At 59.1% G+C, this 22287-nt stretch overlaps 1 long non-coding RNA gene across 1 annotated transcript; it reads left to right on the plus strand.

The window, feature by feature from the left end:
* The first annotated feature begins 5905 nt into the window (after window positions 1-5905).
* On the plus strand, window positions 5906-21475 carry LOC141251662 (uncharacterized). The gene is made up of 3 exons (XR_012313315.1): window positions 5906-5986; window positions 9713-9837; window positions 21386-21475. It is a non-coding gene; the product is annotated as an uncharacterized lncRNA (long non-coding RNA).
* Window positions 21476-22287: the final 812 nt, after the last annotated feature.

Genomic DNA, 22287 nt, shown 5'->3' on the forward strand with positions numbered 1-22287 from the left:
GTTTGAGAAGCTTCCAGAATTCCCTGTACGACAGGTGGAGTACATTCTCTCTTCCCCCATCTCCCTTTGGCCCAGCCCGCCCCCCGTCGTCCCCCCTCCGCTGCCCTCTCCCAGGGCTGCCCCTCCCCTCTCTCCCTGGGCGCCCGTCTCCCCTCTCCCTCTGGGTGCTGCCCGCTCGTCCCTCTCTCCCTCTGGGTGGCTGCCCGCTCGTCCCTCTCTCCCTGGGTGGCTGCCCGCTCGTCCCTCTCTCCCTCTGGGTGGCTGCCCGCTCGTCCCTCTCTCCCCTCTGGGTGGCTGCCCGCTCGTCCCTCTCTCCCTCTGGGTGGCTGCCCGCTCGTCCCTCTCTCCCTCTGGGTGGCTGCCCGCTCGTCCTCTCTCCCTCTGGGTGGCTGCCCGCTCGTCCCTCTCTCCCTCTGGGTGGCTGCCCCGCTGTCCCTCTCTCCCTCTGGGTGGCTGCCCGCTCGTCCCTCTCTCCCTCTGGGTGGCTGCCCGCTCGTCCTCGCCCGCTCTCCCTCTGGGTGGCTGCCCGCTCGTCCCTCTCTCCCTCTGGGTGGCTGCCCGCTCGTCCCTCTCTCCCTCTGGGGTGGCTGCCCGCTCGTCCCTCTCTCCCTCTGGGTGGCTGCCCGCTCGTCCCTCTCTCCCTCTGGGTGCTGCCCGCTCGTCCCTCTCTCCCTCTGGGTGGCTGCCCGCTCGTCCCTCTCTCCCTCTGGGTGGCTGCCCGCTCGTCCCTCTCTCCCTCTGGGTGGCTGCCCGCTCGTCCCTCTCTCCTCTGGGTGCTGCCCGCTCGTCCCTCTCTCCCTCTGGGTGGCTGCCCGCTCGTCCCTCTCTCCCTCTGGGTGGCTGCCCGCTCGTCCTCTCTCCCTCTGGGTGGCTGCCCGCTCGTCCCTCTCTCCCTCTGGGTGGCCCGCTCGTCCCTCTCTCCCTCTGGGTGGCTGCCCGCTCGTCCCTCTCTCCCTCTGGGTGGCTGCCCGCTCGTCCCTCTCTCCCTCTGGGTGGCTGCCCGCTCGTCCCTCTCTCCCTCTGGGTGGCTGCCCGCTCGTCCCTCTCTCCCTCTGGGTGGCTGCCCGCTCGTCCCTCTCTCCTCTGGGTGGCTGCCCGCTCGTCCCTCTCTCCCTCTGGGTGGCTGCCCGCTCGTCCCTCTCTCCCTCTGGGTGGTGCCCGCTCGTCCCTCTCTCCCTCTGGGTGGCTGCCCGCTCGTCCCTCTCTCCCTCTGGGTGGCTGCCCGCTCGTCCCTCTCTCCCTCTGGGTGGCTGCCCGCTCGTCCCTCTCTCCCTCTGGGTGGCTGCCCGCTCGTCCCTCTCTCCCTCTGGGTGGCTGCCCGCTCGTCCCTCTCTCCCTCCTGGGTGGCTGCCCGCTCGTCCCTCTCTCCCTCTGGGTGGCTGCCCGCTCGTCCCTCTCTCCCTCTGGGTGGCTGCCCGCTCGTCCCTCTCTCCCTCTGGGTGGCTGCCCGCTCGTCCTCTCTCCCTCTGGGTGGCTGCCCGCTCGTCCCTCTCTCCCTCTGGGTGGCTGCCCGCTCGTCCCTCTCTCCCTCTGGGTGGCTGCCCGCTCGTCCCTCTCTCCCTCTGGGTGGCTGCCCGCTCGTCCCTCTCTCCCTCTGGGTGGCTGCCCGCTCGTCCCTCTCTCCCTCTGGGTGGCTGCCCGCTCGTCCCTCTCTCCTCTGGGTGGCTGCCCGCTCGTCCCTCTCTCCCTCTGGGTGGCTGCCCGCTCGTCCCTCTCTCCCTCTGGGTGGCTGCCCGCTCGTCCCTCTCTCCCTCTGGGTGGCTGCCCGCTCGTCCCTCTCTCCCTCTGGGTGGCTGCCCGCTCGTCCCTCTCTCCCTCTGGGTGGCTGCCCGCTCGTCCCTCTCTCCCTCTGGGTGGCTGCCCGCTCGTCCCTCTCTCCCTCTGGGTGGCTGCCCGCTCGTCCCTCTCTCCCTCTGGGTGGCTGCCCGCTCGTCCCTCTCTCCCTCTGGGTGGCTGCCCGCTCGTCCCTCTCTCCCTCTGGGTGGCTGCCCGCTCGTCCCTCTCTCCCTCTGGGTGGCTGCCCGCTCGTCCCTCTCTCCCTCTGGGTGGCTGCCCGCTCGTCCCTCTCTCCCTCTGGGTGGCTGCCCGCTCGTCCCTCTCTCCCTCTGGGTGGCCGCCCTCGTCCCTCTCTCCCTCTGGGTGGCCGCCCGCTCGTCCCTCTCTCCCTCTGGGTGGCCGCCCGCTCGTCCCTCTCTCCCTCTGGGTGGCCGCCCGCTCGTCCCTCTCTCCCTCTGGGTGGCCGCCCGCTCGTCCCTCTCTCCCTCTGGGTGGCCGCCCGCTCGTCCCTCTCTCCCTCTGGGTGGCCGCCCGCTCGTCCCTCTCTCCCTCTGGGTGGCCGCCCGCTCGTCCCTCTCTCCCTCTGGGTGGCCGCCGCGGTCCCTCTCTCCCTCTGGGTGGCCGCCCGCTCGTCCCTCTCTCCCTCTGGGTGGCCGCCCGCTCGTCCCTCTCTCCCTCTGGGTGGCCGCCCGCTCGTCCCTCTCTCCCTCTGGGTGGCCGCCCGCTCGTCCCTCTCTCCCTCTGGGTGGCCGCCCGCTCGTCCCTCTCTCCCTCTGGGTGGCCGCCCGCTCGTCCCTCTCTCCCTCTGTGTGGCTGCCCGCTCGTCCCTCTCTCCCTCTGGGTGGCCTGCCCGCTCGTCCCTCTCTCCCTCTGGGTGGCCGCCCGCTCGTCCCTCTCTCCCTCTGGGTGGCCGCCCGCTCGTCCCTCTCTCCCTCTGGGTGGCCGCCCGCTCGTCCCTCTCTCCCTCTGGGTGGCCGCCCGCTCGTCCCTCTCTCCCTCTGGGTGGCCGCCCGCTCGTCCCTCCCCTCCCTCCCTCCCTCTGACTGGCCGCCCGCTCGTCCCTCCCCTCCCTCCCTCCCTCTGACTGGCCGCCCGCTCGTCCCTCCCCTCCCTCCCTCCCTCTGACTGGCCGCCCGCTCGTCCCTCCCCTCCCTCCCTCCCTCTGACTGGCCGCCCGCTCGTCCCTCCCCTCCCCGCTCGTCCCTCCCCTCCCTCCCTCCCTCTGACTGGCCGCCCGCTCGTCCCTCCCCTCCCTCCCTCCCTCCTGGCTGGCCGCCCGCTCGTCCCTCCCCTCCCTCCCTCCCTCTGGCTGGCCCGGCCCGCTCGTCCCTCCCCTCCTCCCTCCCTCTGGCTGGCCGCCCTCTCGTCCCTCCCCTCCCTCCCTCCCTCTGGCTGGCCGCCCTCTCGTCCCTCTCTCCCTCTGGGTGGCCGCCCCGCTCGTCCCTCCCCTCCCTCCCTCCCTCTGACTGGCCGCCCGCTCGTCCCTCCCTCCCTCCCTCCCTCTGACTGGCCGGCCCGCTCGTCCTCCCCCTCCCTCCCTCCCTCTGACTGGCCGCCCGCTCGTCCCTCCCTCCCTCTGACTGGCCGCCCGCTCGTCCCTCCCCTCCCTCCCTCCCTCTGACTGGCCGCCCCTCGTCCCTCCCCCTCCTCCCCTCCCTCTGGCTGGCCGCCCGCCTCGTCCCTCCCCTCCCTCCCTCCCTCTGGCTGGCCGCCCTCTCGTCCCTCCCCTCCCTCCCTCCCTCTGGCTGCCGCCCTCTCGTCCCTCCCTCCCTCCCTCCCTCTGGCTGGCCGCCCTCTCGTCCCTCCCCTCCCTCTCTCCCTCTGGCTGGCCGCCCTCTCGTCCCTCCCCTCCCTCTCTCCCTCTGGCTGGCCGCCCTCTCGTCCGTCCCCTCCCTCTCTTCCTCCCCTCCTCTCTCCTTGGCTGGCCGCCCTCTCGTTCCGTCCCTCCCTCTCTCCCTCTGATGCCTCCCTCTCGTCCGTCCCCCTCTCTCCCTCCCTCTCTCCCTCTGGCTGGCCGCCCGCTCGTCCGTCCCCTCCCTCTCTCCCTCTGGCCTGGCCGCCCTCTCGTCCGTCCCCTCCCTCTCTCCCTCTGGCTGGCCGCCCTCTCGTCCGTCCCCTCCCTCTCTCCCTCCCCTCCCTCTCTCCCTCTGGCTGGCCGCCCTCTCGTCCGTCCCCTCCCTCTCTCCCTCTGACTGGCCGCCCTCTCGTCCGTCCCCTCCCCTCTCCCTCCCCTCCCTCTCTCCCTCTGGCTGGCCGCCCGCCCTCTCGTCCGTCCCCTCCCTCCTCTCCCTCTGGCTGGCCGCCCGCTCGTCCGTCCCCTCCCTCTCTCCCTCCCCTCCCTCTCTCCCTCTGGCTGGCCGCCCTCTCGTCCGTCCCCTCCCTCTCTCCCTCTGGCTGGCCGCCCGCTCGTCCCTCCTCTCTCCCTCCCCTCCCTCTCTCCCTCTGACTGGCCGCCCTCTCGTCCGTCCCCTCCCTCTCTCCCTCCCCTCCCTCTCTCCCTCTGGCTGGCCGCCCGCTCGTCCGTCCCCTCCCTCTCTCCCTCTGGCTGGCCGCCCTCTCGTCCGTCCCCTCCCTCTCTCCCTCTGGCTGGCCGCCCTCTCGTCCGTCCCCTCCCTCTCTCCCTCCCCTCCCTCTCTCCCTCTGGCTGGCCGCCCTCTCGTCCGTCCCCTCCCTCTCTCCCTCTGACTGGCCGCCCTCTCGTCCGTCCCCTCCCTCTCTCCCTCCCCTCCCTCTCTCCCTCTGGCTGGCCGCCCTCTCGTCCGTCCCCTCCCTCTCTCCCTCTGGCTGGCCGCCCGCTCGTCCGTCCCCTCCCTCTCTCCCTCCCCTCCCTCTCTCCCTCTGGCTGGCCGCCCTCTCGTCCGTCCCCTCCCTCTCTCCCTCTGGCTGGCCGCCCGCTCGTCCGTCCCCTCCCTCTCTCCCTCCCCTCCCTCTCTCCCTCTGGCTGGCCGCCCTCTCGTCCGTCCCCTCCCTCTCTCCCTCTGGCTGGCCGCCCGCTCGTCCCTCCCCTCCCTCTGTCCCTCTGGCTGGCCGCCCGCTCGTCCCTCCCCTCCCTCTCTCCCTCTGGCTGGCCGCCCGCTCGTCCCTCCCCTCCCTCTCTCCCTCTGGCTGGCCGCCCGCTCGTCCCTCCCTCTGACTGGCCGCCCTCTCGTCCGTCCCCTCCCTCTCTCCCTCTGGCTGGCCGCCCTCTCGTCCCTCCCCTCCCTCTCTCCCTCTGACTGGCCGCCCTCTCGTCCCTCCCCTCCCTCTCTCCCTCTGGCTGGCCGCCCGCTCGTCCCTCCCCTCCCTCGCTCCCTCTGGCTGGCCGCCCGCTCGTCCCTCCCCTCCCTCTCTCCCTCTGGCTGGCCGCCCTCTCGTCCCTCCCCTCCCTCTCTCCCTCTGGCTGGCCTCCCAATCGTCCCTCCCTCTGACTGGCCGCCCTCTCGTCCCTCCCCTCCCTCTGGCTGGCCTCCCAATCGTCCCTCCCTCTGACTGGCCGCCCTCTCGTCCCTCCCCTCCCTCTCTCCATCTGGCTGGCCGCCCTCTCGTCCCTCCCCTCCCTCGCTCCCTCTGGCTGGCCGCCCGCTCGTCCCTCCCCTCCCTCGCTCCCTCTGGCTGGCCGCCCGCTCGTCCCTCCGCTCCCTCTGGCTGGCCGCCCGCTCGTCCGTCCCCTCCCTCTCTCCCTCCCCTCCCTCTCTCCCTCTGGCTGGCCGCCCTCTCGTCCGTCCCCTCCCTCTCTCCCTCTGGCTGGCCGCCCGCTCGTCCGTCCCCTCCCTCTCTCCCTCCCCTCCCTCGCTCCCTCTGGCTGGCCGCCCGCTCGTCCCTCCCCTCCCTCGCTCCCTCTGGCTGGCCGCCCGCTCGTCCCTCCCCTCCCTCGCTCCCTCTGGCTGGCCGCCCGCTCGTCCCTCCCCTCCCTCTCTCCATCTGGCTGGCCGCCCGCTCGTCCCTCCCCTCCCTCGCTCCCTCTGGCTGGCCCGCCCGCTCGTCCCTCTCTCCCTCTCTCCCTCTGTCTGCCCCACCCGCTCGTCCGTCCGTCCGCTCGTCCCTCCCTCTGTCTGGCTGGCCGTCCGTCCGCTCGTCCCTCCCTCTGTCTGGCCGCCGCTCCTCTCCCTCTCCCTCGGCCGCCCGCTCGCCAGCAGTAATGCTGTTTTCTAGTTTTGGCAGTGACGGGATCTGTATTCCTCGACTGATCATCAACCAGCTGAAGTGGCTGGATCTTGTGGTGAGCGGGAAGGTGAGTGCGGAGGGTCCAGTGTCAGTTACTAACGTAAAGGAGGTCGGAGCCCACACCTAGACCCCTGGTGGGACATGGGGCTTCATGGATGAGGGGTCCCAGTCTATAGATGAGCTCAGATCATGAAGTGATGCCGTGGCTTCATATGTGGTCATGTCGTCCCTCTTGTGGTCCTAGGACTCCGAGGAGTGGGATGAACGAGAAACATAATGTTCAGAAACAACGTGTTACAGGCACAGGAAGGGGTTAATCTGCTGGTAAATTGTTCAAAAATCCTTCCTGGCTCCATGACTGACAGTCTGTGCTGCGGCCGCTCACGTCTCGCCATCAGTACGGTGCGACGAGGCACGCGGCACTGTGCGTGCTGTAATGTGTCCTGCAGGGGACAGATGGATGGGGGCGGTGTGGCCCGCTGTAGTTTCTCCCGACACGCACTGGCGTGATAAGTCATCGCTCCCTCACCCTTATGACTGGCCGTGCGCTGTAACCTCTCCCGGTGGGATTAGTAGCTTCTCCCTCACCCTAATGACTGGCCGTGCGCTGTAACCTCTCCCGGTGGGATTAGTCGCTTCTCCCTCACCCTAATGACTGGCCGTGCGCTGTAACCTCTCCCGGTGGGATTAGTCGCTTCTCCCTCACCCTAATGACTGGCCGTGCGCTGTAACCTCTCCCGGTGGGATTAGTCGCTTCTCCCCCACCCAAATGACTGGCCGTGTGCTGTAACCTCTCCTGGTGGGATTAATCACTTCTCCCCCACCCAAATGACTGGCCGTGCGCTGTAACCTCTCCCGGTGGGATTAATCACTTCTCCCTCACCCTAATGACTGGCCGTGCACTGTAATCTCTCCCGGTGGGATTAGTCGCTTCTCCCCCACCCAAATGACTGGCCGTGCGCTGTAACCTCTCCCGGTGGGATTAATCGCTTCTCCCCCACCCAAATGACTGGCCGTGCGCTGTAACCTCTCCCGGTGGGATTAATCACTTCTCCCCCACCCAAATGACTGGCCGTGCGCTGTAACCTCTCCCGGTGGGATTAATCACTTCTCCCCCACCCAAATGACTGGCCGTGCGCTGTAACCTCTCCCGGTGGGATTAATCACTTCTCCCCCACCCAAATGACTGGCCGTGCGCTGTAACCTCTCCCGGTGGGATTAATCACTTCTCCCCCACCCAAATGACTGGCCGTGCGCTGTAACCTCTCCCGGTGGGATTAATCGCTTCTCCCTCACCCTAATGACTGGCCGTGCGCTGTAACCTCTCCCGGTGGGATTAATCGCTTCTCCCTCACCCTAATGACTGGCCGTGCGCTGTAACCTCTCCCGGTGGGATAAATCGCTTCTCCCTCACCCTAATGACTGGCCGTGCGCTGTAACCTCTCCCGGTGGGATTAGTCGCTTCTCCCTCACCCTAATGACTGGCCGTGCGCTGTAACCTCTCCCGGTGGGATTAGTCGCTTCTCCCTCACCCTAATGACTGGCCGTGCGCTGTAATCTCTCCCGGTGGGATTAGTCGCTTCTCCCTCACCCTAATGACTGGCCGTGCGCTGTAATCTCTCCCGGTGGGATTAGTCGCTTCTCCCTCACCCTAATGACTGGCCGTGCGCTGTAATCTCTCCCGGTGGGATTAGTCGCTTCTCCCTCACCCTAATGACTGGCCGTGCGCTGTAATCTCTCCCGGTGGGATTAGTCGCTTCTCCCTCACCCTAATGACTGGCCGTGCGCTGTAATCTCTCCCGGTGGGATTAGTCGCTTCTCCCTCACCCTAATGACTGGCCGTGCGCTGTAACCTCTCCCGGTGGGATTAGTCGCTTCTCCCCCACCCAAATGACTGGCCGTGCGCTGTAACCTCTCCCGGTGGGATTAATCACTTCTCCCCCACCCAAATGACTGGCCGTGCGCTGTAACCTCTCCCGGTGGGATTAGTCGCTTCTCCCTCACCCTAATGACTGGCCGTGCGCTGTAACCTCTCCCGGTGGGATTAGTCGCTTCTCCCTCACCCTAATGACTGGCCGTGCGCTGTAACCTCTCCCGGTGGGATTATAGAATCATAGAATCATAGAATGGTAGAGTTGGAAGGGACCTCCTGGGTCATCTGGTCCAACCCCCTGCTCAAAGCAGGATTCACTAGATCATCTCAGACAGATGTCTGTCCAGCCTCTGTTTGAAGACGTCCATTGAAGGGGAACTCACCACCTCTCGTGGCAGCCTGTTCCACTCATTAATCACCCTAACTGTCAAAAAGTTTTTTCTAATATCTAATCTGTGTCTCCTCCCATTTAGTTTCATCCCATTGCTTCTAGTCTTTCCTTGTGCAAATGAGAATAAAGATGATCCTTCTACAATGTGACAGCCCTTGACATATTTGTAGACAGCTATTAAGTCTCCTCTCTCTTCTCCCTCACCCAAATGACTGGCTTAAATGACTCCCTTAATCTCTTCTCCCTCACCCAAATGACTGGCCGTGCGCTGTAATCTCTCCCGGTGGGATTAGTCGCTTCTTCCTCACCCAAATGACTGGCCGGCGCTGTAACCTCTTCCGGTGGGATTAGTCGTTTCTCCCTCCCCCAAATGACTGGCCGGCGCTGTAATCTCTCCCGGTGGGATTAGTCGCTTCTCCCTCACCCTAATGACTGGCCGTGCGCTGTAACCTCTCCCGGTGGGATTAGTCGCTTCTCGCTCATCCAAATGACTGGCCGTGCGCTGTAATCTCTCCCGGTGGGATTAGTCGCTTCTCGCTCATCCAAATGACTGGCCGTGCGCTGTAATCTCTCCCAGTGGGATTAGTCGCTTCTCGCTCACCCAAATGACTGGCCGTGCGCTGTAACCTCTTCCAGTGGGATTAGTCGCTTCTCGCTCATCCAAATGACTGGCCGTGCGCTGTAACCTCTCCCGGTAGGATTAGTCGCTTCTCCCTCACCCTAATGACTGGCGGCTGTAATCTCTCCCGATGGGATTAATCGCTTCTCCCCCACCCAAATGACTGGCCGTGCGCTGTAACCTCTCCCGGTGGGATTAATTTCTTCTCCCCCACCCAAATGACTGGCCGTGCGCTGTAACCTCTCCTGGTGGGATTAATTTCTTCTCCCCCACCCAAATGACTGGCCGTGCGCTGTAACCTCTCCCAGTGGGATTAGTCGCTTCTCCCCCACCCAAATGACTGGCCGTGCGCTATAACCTCTCCCAGTGGGATTAGTCGCTTCTCCCTCACCCAAATGACTGGCCGTGCGCTGTAACCTCTCCCGGTGGGATTAGTCGCCGCTCCCTTGCCCCCATGACTGAGCCGTGTGCTGTAGTGTTGCCTGGTGGGATTAGTTTCTGCTCCCTGCCCCCATAACTGGCCGCTCGTTGTGGTCTCTCCCGGGGGGATCAGTTTCTGCTCCCTCGCCCCCATAACTGGTCGCACGCTGTAGTCTCTCCTGGTGGGATTAGTTGCCGCTCCCTCGCCCCCATGACTGGTCGCACGCTGTAGTCTCTCCTGGTGGGATTAGTTGCCGCTCCCTCGCCCCCATGACTGGTCGCACGCTGTAGTCTCTCCTGGTGGGATTAGTTGCCGCTCCCTCGCCCCCATGACTGGTCGCACGCTGTAGTCTCTCCTGGTGGGATTAGTTGCCGCTCCCTCGCCCCCATGACTGGTCGCATGATGTCATCTTCCGATTAATGTTAAGTGTAAGGTGTCTCTGAAGTGACTGCTCCCCGGGAAGCTTCAGGATGATGTCTGTCTGTCTAGGAGCTGACCAGTAAGATCATGCAGCTGGTGACAGTGGCCCCCGCGGACGTTCAACAGCACGTGATCAGCGCTCTTCCTGAAATCCTGGAGGACGTGGAGCACAATGATGTCGCCCGTGAGCTCAGGTAATGGCCGGTGTGCGGGAGCCGCTGATCTGTCCTGTAGGCGCCGTCATGCTGCCGCCGCTGATCTGACCTGTAGACTCCTTCATGCTGCCGCCGCTGATCTGTCCTGTAGACTCCTTCATGCTGCCGCCGCTGATCTGTCCTGTAGACTCCTTCATGCTGCCGCCGCTGATCTGTCCTGTAGACTCCTTCATGCTGCCGCCGCTGATCTGTCCTGTAGACTCCTTCATGCTGCCGCCGCTGATCTGTCCTGTAGACTCCTTCATGCTGCCGCCGCTGATCTGTCCTGTAGGCGCCGTCATGCTGCCGCCGCTGATCTGACCTGTAGACTCCTTCATGCTGCCGCCGCTGATCTGACCTGTAGACTCCTTCATGCTGCCGCCGCTGATCTGTCCTGTAGACTCCTTCATGCTGCCGCCGCTGATCTGTCCTGTAGTCGCCTTCATGCTGCCGCCGCTGATCTGTCCTGTAGACTCCTTCATGCTGCCGCCGCTGATCTGTCCTGTAGTCGCCTTCATGCTGCCGCCGCTGATCTGTCCTGTAGACTCCTTCATGCTGCCGCCGCTGATCTGTCCTGTAGACTCCTTCATGCTGCCGCCGCTGATCTGTCCTGTAGTCGCCTTCATGCTGCCGCCGCTGATCTGTCCTGTAGACTCCTTCATGCTGCCGCCGCTGATCTGACCTGTAGACTCCTTCATGCTGCCGCCGCTGATCTAACCTGTAGACTCCTTCATGCTGCCGCCGCTGATCTGTCCTGTAGACGCAGTCATTCTGCCGCCGCTGATCTGTCCTGTAGTCGCCTTCATGCTGCCGCCGCTGATCTGTCCTGTAGTCGCCTTCATGCTGCCGCCGCTGATCTGTCCTGTAGACGCAGTCATGCTGCCGCCGCTGATCTGTCCTGTAGACGCAGTCATGCTGCCGCCGCTGATCTGTCCTGTAGTCGCCTTCATGCTGCCGCCGCTGATCTGTCCTGTAGACGCAGTCATTCTGCCGCCGCTGATCTGTCCTGTAGACGCAGTCATGCTGCCGCCGCTGATCTGTCCTGTAGTCGCCTTCATGCTGCCGCCGCTGATCTGACCTGTAGACTCCTTCATGCTGCCGCCGCTGATCTGTCCTGTAGACTCCTTCATGCTGCCGCCGCTGATCTGTCCTGTAGTCGCCTTCATGCTGCCGCCGCTGATCTGTCCTGTAGACTCCTTCATGCTGCCGCCGCTGATCTGTCCTGTAGTCGCCTTCATGCTGCCGCCGCTGATCTGTCCTGTAGACGCCTTCATGCTGCCGCCGCTGATCTGTCCTGTAGACTCCTTCATGCTGCCGCCGCTGATCTGTCCTGTAGACGCAGTCATGCTGCCGCCGCTGATCTGTCCTGTAGTCGCCTTCATGCTGCCGCCGCTGATCTGTCCTGTAGTCGCCTTCATGCTGCCGCCGCTGATCTGTCCTGTAGTCGCCGTCATGCTGCCGCCGCTGATCTGTCCTGTAGACGCAGTCATGCTGCCGCCGCTGATCTGTCCTGTAGTCGCCTTCATGCTGCCGCCGCTGATCTGTCCTGTAGTCGCCTTCATGCTGCCGCCGCTGATCTGTCCTGTAGACGCCTTCATGCTGCCGCCGCTGATCTGTCCTGTAGTCGCCTTCATGCTGCCGCCGCTGATCTGTCCTGTAGTCGCCTTCATGCTGCTGCCGCTGATCTGTCCTGTAGACTCCTTCATGCTGCCGCCGCTGATCTGTCCTGTAGACTCCTTCATGCTGCCGCCGCTGATCTGTCCTGTAGTCGCCTTCATGCTGCCGCCGCTGATCTGTCCTGTAGACTCCTTCATGCTGCCGCCGCTGATCTGTCCTGTAGTCGCCTTCATGCTGCCGCCGCTGATCTGTCCTGTAGACGCCTTCATGCTGCCGCCGCTGATCTGTCCTGTAGACTCCTTCATGCTGCCGCCGCTGATCTGTCCTGTTGACGCAGTCATGCTGCCGCCGCTGATCTGTCCTGTAGTCGCCTTCATGCTGCCGCCGCTGATCTGTCCTGTAGTCGCCTTCATGCTGCCGCCGCTGATCTGTCCTGTAGTCGCCGTCATGCTGCCGCCGCTGATCTGTCCTGTAGACGCAGTCATGCTGCCGCCGCTGATCTGTCCTGTAGTCGCCTTCATGCTGCCGCCGCTGATCTGTCCTGTAGTCGCCTTCATGCTGCCGCCGCTGATCTGTCCTGTAGACGCCTTCATGCTGCCGCCGCTGATCTGTCCTGTAGTCGCCTTCATGCTGCCGCCGCTGATCTGTCCTGTAGTCGCCTTCATGCTGCTGCCGCTGATCTGTCCTGTAGACTCCTTCATGCTGCCGCCGCTGATCTGTCCTGTAGACTCCTTCATGCTGCCGCCGCTGATCTGACCTGTAGACTCCTTCATGCTGCCGCCGCTGATCTGTCCTGTAGACTCCTTCATGCTGCCGCCGCTGATCTGTCCTGTAGACTCCTTCATGCTGCCGCCGCTGATCTGTCCTGTAGTCGCCTTCATGCTGCCGCCGCTGATCTGTCCTGTAGACTCCTTCATGCTGCCGCCGCTGATCTGTCCTGTAGACGCTGTCATGCTGCCGCCGCTGATCTGTCCTGTAGTCGCCTTCATGCTGCCGCCGCTGATCTGTCCTGTAGACTCCTTCATGCTGCCGCCGCTGATCTGTCCTGTAGACTCCTTCATGCTGCCGCCGCTGATCTGACCTGTAGACTCCTTCATGCTGCCGCCGCTGATCTGTCCTGTAGTCGCCTTCATGCTGCCGCTGTGGGGACATCATACTGTGTGTGGTGGGTTTGTCGGGGTCGTAGCGACATTCCACTCGTCCTCCAGTCACTCCAAATTAAGGCTATGAGCATGGGTCAACCATTCAAAGAATGAGTCAGACAACAAGCTGGTTCAAACTCAGAGCATGCTCAGAAGGCTACTGGCAAGCCACGATCTCAGCAATGTTCTGTGTTTATTCCTACATACACAAACCTAAATACACTACATAATGGGGAGGGGAAAGGGGTTGTCCGGGGCGGGGTAAGCCATGAAAGTCCAGTGTCTGGCCACTCCTGATTGGTCCACATCTCCTTATCTCAGTCTCTGGGCAGATATTGCAGCCGTCAGCTTATAATCTTGTTTCGTTTCTCTGAAATAAGTCTTGGCAACACTGGAACTGTCTTAGTTTAAGTTTCGATTTGAGTAATATATAGCAAGGAAAGCTTATTGTTATAAGACACAAAATGGTGGTTAGTACATAAGCAAAGCGTATAAAAGTAGAGAAATATATATTCTTTCTTACCCTGACATTCCCCCCTAAACACTAAGCTTTCCCTTGCTTCGGGGCCTTTGAGACTGTCCATGTGTGGGGAGAGGGGAGGTGGATTTCTTCACCCAATCATCTTAGAAGCTGCCCCCTTATGGGACGCCCCCAAACAATCGAGCCCTATCCTGGATGACACATGGAGTTCTCCCAACTGTCCCTAAACGAAATCTCTCAATTGGACTTTGTCATGGGGGGGCTGGTCAGGCTTGTTCAAAGGAGTGTATTTCTCCATATCTTCTCTTGATTCAGAAAGGTCCCGGAGGTTGGGACAGCATTGGTTATATTTTTCCTGTATAAGGGGACTATGCAGCACAGGACCACCAGGCCCAATACTAGTAGACCTCCCATTACTAGACAAACTTGTTGGAGGAATCCCTTGAGCCCTCCCAACCAACCTGAGAAGAAGGAGGTATCTACCCCTGTGTGGTAGCTGTCCACCCTGGGACAGACAGTAAGCATATGGAAAGGATATAGAAGAAGGTAGTCATCTTTTATAGGCTCGTTCTGTCTCTCGTGCAGTGGGAGGCGTGAATCCAGGTGCTCTTGCCCTTAAGCTTCAGAGCCGTCGGGGTGGTGAGAAGCACAGTGTACGGTCCCTCGAACCGCGGCTGGAGGCAGTCTTTCCGGACAAACTTCTTCACATACACTAGATCGCCTGGGATGAAATCATGTACTGCATCACCTGTAGATTCTGGGAGAGAAGCAGATACTGGAGAGCGGGTGTTAGTCAATTCTCTAGACAAGGCAATCACAAATTTTACCACTCTATCATGTGTTTCAGACAACTCTTGGGGCCTAATCTCTCCTATCTTGGGTGGGGGTCCCAAACAAAATTTTATAGGGAGTCAGCCCATGTTTGGCCTGAGGAGTGTGTGTGATATGATACAATACTATGGGGAGTAGGTCGGGCCAGGGGAGGGGATGATCTTGGGTCATTTTCAAGAGCTGGGTCTTGAGTGTGGAATTCATTCTCTCCACTTTGCCTGAACTGGCAGGATGGTATGGAGTGTGGAGGCCCAAATCTGTTCCCAACATGTTCCAGAGTTCTTCGTAGATATTTGCTGTGAAAGCTGGTCCTTGGTCCGATTCTATGACTTGGGGAACTCCAAATCTGCAGGCAATTTCGGTGATCAGTTTCTTGGCTGTGACTTTAGCAGTCATGTTGACAACCGGGTAGGCCTCGGGCCAGGCTGAGAACATATCCACGGCTACCAAAACGTACTCCTATTTTCCTGCTTTAGGCATTTGGATATGGTCGACTTGTATTCTCTGCCAAGGGTAGTCTGGTTTAGCCAGGTGTTGGAGAGGGACCCGTGCCGCACACGTTGGGTTGCAGGTAGCGCAGACAGAGCAGGATTTTGAGTACGCAGTCACAGTGGAAGAGATTCCGGGTGCAAAGTACAGTTTCTTGATACATGCCAAGGCTTGATTCTTTCCTCTGTGTGTAGGCCCGTGAGCCCATGCTGCCACAGCTGAGTACATGCGCCTGGGCAAGCAAGGCTTCCCATCCACTTGGTAAAGAGTCGAGTTGACCTTTGAATCTTTGCGACCTGCCAGCACGGCTCCTGCCGCTTTCCATTGCTTGACTTCTTCAGTGGGGGGTCTTCCTTTGTTCCTCACACAATTTTTCTTCAGGCATCCTGACCCCCCTGGATTCCACTCGTGTCTCCGCTGGACTTGTATGGTCTTCCGCCGGCTGTTCTTTGGCTCTTGCTCTAGTGAGCGCCACAGCTACGGCTTGCAGAGTCTCTCCCATCTCTTCTTCCTTTTCCTGCCACTTTGATGACACATTCTCCACTGCTGCAGTCTTGGCTGCTTGGTCAGCCAGGTGGTTGCCCCTGGCTTCCCTGGAATCTAGTCTTCCATGAGCCTTGACCTTGATAACAGCAACCTGAATGGGTAGTTCCAGGGCCTTCATTAGGGCCTTAATCCATGAGGCATGTTTCACTGGTGTACCTGCAGCTGTGATGAATCCTCTAGACTTCCACAAGAGTCCAAAATCATTGCAAATTCCATGTCCATACCTGGAATCGGTATATATATTCGCCGTTGTTCCTGCTGCCAGGTGGCAGGCTTCTGTGAGAGCTACAAGTTCAGCTTCTTGTGCAGACATGTATGGTGGTAGAACTTCAGCCTTGAGGACTGTTAGGTCTGTTGTGACAGCATATCCCGTGTGGAACTTCCCTTGAGGGTCTGCGAAACGGGATCCATCAGTCCATAGGTGCAAGGCAGGGTCTGCGAGCGGATGTGCCACCATATTCTCTGGAGCAGAAGTCTCTTCCTGCAAAATTTTTATACAATCATGAGGTTCCACCAATGGACCTTCACCCTCTTCACCTTCCCCCCTAGAAGGTGGAAGCAAAGTGGCAGGATTGATAGTCAGACATCTGGTAAATGTTATATTGGAGGGCAACAATAGGGAACACTGCAGCCGCAGGTGTCTTTGGTTGGTTAGATGTTTCGGAGATGTTTGTTGCAGAACAGCTGAGAGATCATGGCCGGCCTGTATAACTAGATCCTGTCCAAGGACGATATTAGCTGACTTGTCAAGGAGGATGTGAGCAGCGTGGACCGCCTTAAGGCACGTGGGGGCAGTTCGGGCGACAGGGTCCAGGCGGGCTGAGTAGTAGCCCAAAGGCTGATACTTATGATCATAGCGTTGTGCTAGAACTCCAGAGGCATGACCTTCCGATTCCGAGACAAAGAGGTGAAATGGCTGAGTATAGTCTGGTAAGCCCAAGGCCGGGGCAGAGACAACAGCCTGTTTAAGGCGGTCAAAACATAGTCTGTGTTGATGAGAAACACGTGGATCTTCAGCATGAAGCCAAACTGAGCCTTCATCCTTGAGACAGTCGTACAGAGGTTGTATGGTCATCATCATGAGAGGGAAGGCTTTAAGAACACAGCGGTCTTCAGTCCCTTGTTCGGAATGAGGGTCCCGCAAAAGAAGCTCCATACCATGGTTTCCGAAGGTAATTGTTGCCTTCATCCGCTCTAAGAGATCGGCTCCCAACAGGTTGACAGGGCAAGTTTCAGATACCAAGAATCTTGTGAGTACTCCGGTGAACGGTCCTGCAGACACAGGGACTGTGAGTGGAGAGGAAATATGTTGGCCTTCCACCCCAACACAGGTGAGGGTATCCGGTGATAGGGATACAGAAGGAGGGAGCTGTGCAGAGGAAATGACAGATGTGGCCGCCCCAGTGTCCACCAGGAACTCCAGTGGTTGATGGTCCACCTGTAAAGTGACAGTCCCACAGGCGGCCGTGAGATGCGTAGCCGGGAAAGTGGACACTGGTTGACCGAGCCGTCATTGGCGTGGATGAGATGGTTCACGGGAAGGTCCATGGTTGTGTGGACCGTCACGGAACGACCGGTCATGGTACTGTCTGCGGGTTGGACAGTCTCTGAGGATGTGGTCAAGGCTACCACACTCCCAACACAACATTCGTCCTTCAGAATCACGAGATTGTCTTCTATTTCTGGATGGTCCCTTGTCATCTCTTCTGTCTTGTTTTCTATATGTGGGAGGAGTATCATCACCTGTGCCTTTAACCATTACCCACTTGATTCCATGTTGGTTGCCAGGGGGTGGGTAGCTTTCTTGAGCTTGATATACCATGGCAGGAGCGGTTTTCTTCTTTGGCTTAGTATCCTTTTTCATTTTTAGCATTGATTTTTGGAAAGCTTTAACGATGTCCACCGCGTCGTTGAAAGAAGAAGAACGACTCTCGGGCCGTACTCTCAGGACTTCATCTCTGAGAGCGTCTTGTAGGCCATCTACTAGGGCCTGAACCAACAGGGCGGCCTGCGTCTTGACGTGAGGACTGTATCCGAGATCCTCAAAATGCATGCTGAGTCTTGCAGCATATCTTTCCACAGATTCATCAGGGTCTTGTTGAACATCTTGTACAGACCCAGCTTGATCTGACAAGCGATTCTGAGCCCAGGCTTTTAACTGTTTCATGTATTCTAGGCCGGATTCATACGTACTAAGGGATCCTGCTTTTGTGGAATCCATGGCCTTTTGAAAGCTCTCCGTTTTCGGCTAAGTGAGCCTGGCATTCTGCAGCCAGAGTAGAACCAGCAGCAAGGGAAATTTTGTCAGCCAATCCTCCAACATGGCTCATACAGGTGTTTGCAGGGTTGACTATGGCCCCCACCCGATGTGTAAGGATGTCACCATAGCCTATTGACAGAGTGACAGGGCGTCCTGATGGGTCTACTAGATTATGGGAGCGGCAGGGGTCCCAAACTTCTGAGAGGCTGGGGGGTGGTGTTCTTTCAGCAGTTGCTTGGAGCAAGGGCCGGAGTACGGGTAATGGATGTGGGGTGGAGGATGCCATAGGAGACGTATGGGGTAAAGGAGGGGGGGCTGGAGTATCTTGAGCCCATCCCTCATCTGGCTCCGTATCGTCTTGAGTAACAGTATGTTGGCGGAGGGAGAGCAGTCTGGCCTGAAATTCTGGGGAGTTGAGGAGGATATCCCCAGGGTTGTGGGTGACTCCCATAGGAAACAGGGGAAGCGTCTCAGCATCGTGGACTGGAGCAGAGGGTGTCACATTAGTTTCAGATGGGTGCTCTGGGACTGCGGGCTTTTCCACCTGTGCTGGTGGCTGGTAATATGCACCGGACGGATCTAGTAGTGGATATAGGCCGGATTAGGGCTTTCCGGGCCTCCCACAACAAGTAAGAGGTGTAGCAAGATGGCCGTGGGAGGGAGGAGTTGGAGTGGGATTGTTCTTGGAGGCAGGAAAAGGTGTAGTAAGATGGCCGTTGGAGGGAGGAGGTGGAGTGGGATTGTTCTTGGAGGCAGGCCGGGCATCGTGCCATGGGCGGCCTGCCCCAGAGACACAGCAGAACTCCGCCCAAGGTGGGTTTCGCTCTCCACACACCCGACACGTCCACCCCTCCGGTGATTTGTTGTTGTCACCATTATAGGGCGGTGGCTGAGGGCTCGGTGTAGTGACAGGCATCAAAGGTGCAACGGCCATTTTGGGGGCACATAACAAATCACAGTCTGCAGCTTTCATGTATCCGAACAAAGGCTCGGCATTCTCTGTCCCCCCCCCACACCATCTACTTCTTTCCAGCCTTCAGACTTCAAATCACTCGCTACTCTAAGATGTGCTTGAGCCTGATGCAGAAGTCCTCACCCAGCTTTCCCAATTTCTGTGTAACACATTCTTTCTACACTGAAAGTTAAAGCCTGCCTGTACTGGATAAGCTTATCATGTTATTCAAATTCCTAACATTCTTCTTGCCTTCCCGTAACTCCACTAATTGGCTTAACTCCCACAGCAGCATTCCACAACTTACGAGATCTTTCAAATTTGAATATACGCAACATTTTCTTATAGAATGCAATGATCTGTCGTGACTCAGATCACTGGTGCAGTCTACAGGTCGCCACCCGTCAGTGTAGAGTACTCCTCAATACACTGATAAGACAGAGAGACCCCTCATCTATCCCTTTTTCCTAACCTTGAATGGCGACTTTACAGTACGACTCACCACGGCACCCTGACTGACAGCAGAACCCCTCCTTATGAGGTTTCTCTGTATAAGACGAAGAGTACACCTCAATTCGTCACAGATCCTGACAGCAGAACCCCTCCTTATGAGGTTTCTCTGTATAAGACGAAGAGTACACCTCAATTCGTCACAGATTCTGACAGCACAACACCTCCTTATGAGGTTTCTCTGCATAAGACGAAGAGTACACCTCAATTCGTCACAGATTCTTTCTCCCTTACACTACAATTCAGGAATGCTTTGAAACCTCGACTATCAGTTACGGGAGGCAGCTATCTAAAGAGAGTTCAGTGACCGGAGGAGGAGGAGATGGTGTTCACACGAGCACGCGCAGGCATGCGACGTCACTCGTTTTAACACTTGCTGGTTCAGGACGTGGTGCGGGACGCCTGAGGTCTCACCACTCGACCGATCACCCACCCAGATCCAACCTGACAACCCAACAGGAACCGCTGCGGCTGACACACAGGCAAGTGAGACATATAAAATACATCTCAACTTACCGTGTTCGATGGAGGTTGATCAGGCCTAAAATTCAGCCACCGCGGTCACCACCAGGGAAATCAGCGATATGGGTCCGGGAGGGCGGCGTACCGCTAGCCACGCCGCACGTTGAGCGCCATTTGTGAGGGTCGTGATGACATTCCACTCGTCCTCCAGTCACTCCAAATTAAGGCTATGAGCATGGGTCAACCATTCAAAGAATGAGTCAGACAACAAGCTGGTTCAAACTCAGAGCATGCTCAGAAGGCTACTGGCAAGCCACGATCTCAGCAATGTTCTGTGTTTATTCCTACATACACAAACCTAAATACACTACATAATGGGGAGGGGAAAGGGGTTGTCCGGGGCGGGGTAAGCCATGAAAGTCCAGTGTCTGGCCACTCCTGATTGGTCCACATCTCCTTATCTCAGTCTCTGGGCAGATATTGCAGCCGTCAGCTTATAATCTTGTTTCGTTTCTCTGAAATAAGTCTTGGCAACACTGGAACTGTCTTAGTTTAAGTTTCGATTTAAGTAATACGTAGCAAGGAAAGCTTATTGTTATAAGACACAAAATGGTGGTTAGTACATAAGCAAAGCGTATAAAAGTAGAGAAAATATATATACATTCTTTTTTACCCTGACACCGCCGCTGATCTGTCCTGTAGACGCAGTCATGCTGCCGCCGCTGATCTATCCTGTAGACGCAGTCATGCTGCCGCCGCTGATCTGTCCTGTAGACGCAGTCATGCTGCCGCCGCTGATCTGTCCTGTAGTCGCCTTCATGCTGCCGCCGCTGATCTGTCCTGTAGTCGCCTTCATGCTGCCGCCGCTGATCTGTCCTGTAGTCGCCTTCATGCTGCCGCCGCTGATCTGTCCTGTAGTCGCCTTCATGCTGCCGCCGCTGATCTGTCCTGTAGTCGCCTTCATGCTGCCGCCGCTGATCTGTCCTGTAGTCGCCTTCATGCTGCCGCCGCTGATCTGTCCTGTAGACGCCTTCATGCTGCCGCCGCTGATCTGTCCTGTAGTCGCCTTCATGCTGCCGCCGCTGATCTGTCCTGTAGTCGCCTTCATGCTGCCGCCGCTGATCTGTCCTGTAGTCGCCTTCATGCTGCCGCCGCTGATCTGTCCTGTAGTCGCCTTCATGCTGCCGCCGCTGATCTGTCCTGTAGACTCCTTCATGCTGACGCCGCTGATCTGTCCTGTAGACTCCTTCATGCTGCCGCCGCTGATCTGTCCTGTAGACGCTGTCATGCTGCCGCCGCTGATCTGTCCTGTAGTCGCCTTCATGCTGCCGCCGCTGATCTGTCCTGTAGACTCCTTCATGCTGCCGCCGCTGATCTGACCTGTAGACTCCTTCATGCTGCCGCCGCTGATCTGTCCTGTAGTCGCCTTCATGCTGCCGCTGTGGGGACATCATACTGTGTGTGGTGGGTTTGTCGGGGTCGTAGCGACATTCCACTCGTCCTCCAGTCACTCCAAATTAAGGCTATGAGCATGGGTCAACCATTCAAAGAATGAGTCAGACAACAAGCTGGTTCAAACTCAGAGCATGCTCAGAAGGCTACTGGCAAGCCACGATCTCAGCAATGTTCTGTGTTTATTCCTACATACACAAACCTAAATACACTACATAATGGGGAGGGGAAAGGGGTTGTCCGGGGTGGGGTAAGCCATGAAAGTCCAGTGTCTGGCCACTCCTGATTGGTCCACATCTCCTTATCTCAGTCTCTGGGCAGATATTGCAGCCGTCAGCTTATAATCTTGTTTCGTTTCTCTGAAATAAGTCTTGGCAACACTGGAACTGTCTTAGTTTAAGTTTCGATTTAAGTAATACGTAGCAAGGAAAGCTTATTGTTATAAGACACAAAATGGTGGTTAGTACATAAGCAAAGCGTATAAAAGTAGAGAAAATATATATACATTCTTTTTTACCCTGACACCGCCGCTGATCTGTCCTGTAGACGCAGTCATGCTGCCGCCGCTGATCTGTCCTGTAGTCGCCTTCATGCTGCCGCCGCTGATCTGTCCTGTAGACTCCTTCATGCTGCCGCCGCTGATCTGTCCTGTAGACTCCTTCATGCTGCCGCCGCTGATCTGTCCTATAGACTCCTTCATGCTGCCGCCGCTGATCTGTCCTGTAGTCGCCTTCATGCTGCCGCCGCTGATCTGTCCTGTAGACGCAGTCATGCTGCCGCCGCTGATCGTCTCGGTGTTTCCCCAGCTCAGTGTTGCGGCAGAACACGCGGCTGATGGTTCCTGTACTCGATGCTTTCTCCAGCCTGAACCTGAGCCCAGAGCTGCTGACCGAGGTAATGGGGTCCGACTCGTGTGTGCTGATGTATGGTGGACCCCCTATGCCAGGTGTGTGGGGGGGTGATGTGTCCTGTGTGGTGATACATGGTGGACCCCCTATTCCCTGTGTGTGGGGGGTGGTGTGTCCTGTGTGGTGATACATGGTGGACCCCCTATTCCCTGTGTGTGGGGGGTGGTGTGTCCTGTGTGGTGATACATGGTGGACCCCCTATTCCCTGTGTGTGTGGGGGGGTGGTGTGTCCTGTGTGGTGATACATGGTGGACCCCCTATTCCCTGTGTGTGTGGGGGGTGGTGTGTGCTGTGTGGTGATACATGGTGGACCCCCTATTCCCTGTGTGTGTGGGGGGTGGTGTGTCCTGTGTGGTGATACATGGTGGACCCCCTATTCCCTGTGTGTGTGGGGGGTGGTGTGTCCTGTGTGGTGATGCATGGTGGACCCCCTATTCCCTGTGTGTGTGGGGGGTGGTGTGTCCTGTGTGGTGATGCATGGTGGACCCCCTATTCCCTGTGTGTGTGGGGGGTGGTGTGTCCTGTGTGGTGATACATGGTGGACCCCCTATTCTCTGTGTGTGTGGGGGGTGGTGTGTCCTGTGTGGTGATACATGGTGGACCCTCTATTCCCTGTGTGTGGGGGGGTGGTGTGTCCTGTGTGGTGATACATGGTGGACCCCCTATTCCCTGTGTGTGTGGGGGGGTGGTGTGTCCTGTGTGGTGATACATGGTGGACCCCCTATTCCCTGTGTGTGGGGGGTGGTGTGTCCTGTGTGGTGATACATGGTGGACCCCCTATTCCCTGTGTGTGGGGGGGT

The sequence above is a fragment of the Phyllobates terribilis genome, unplaced genomic scaffold (assembly GCF_046119375.1).
Source record: "Phyllobates terribilis strain yellow unplaced genomic scaffold, ASM4611937v1 Scaffold_7438__1_contigs__length_37657, whole genome shotgun sequence".
NCBI classification, from domain to species: domain Eukaryota; kingdom Metazoa; phylum Chordata; class Amphibia; order Anura; family Dendrobatidae; genus Phyllobates; species Phyllobates terribilis.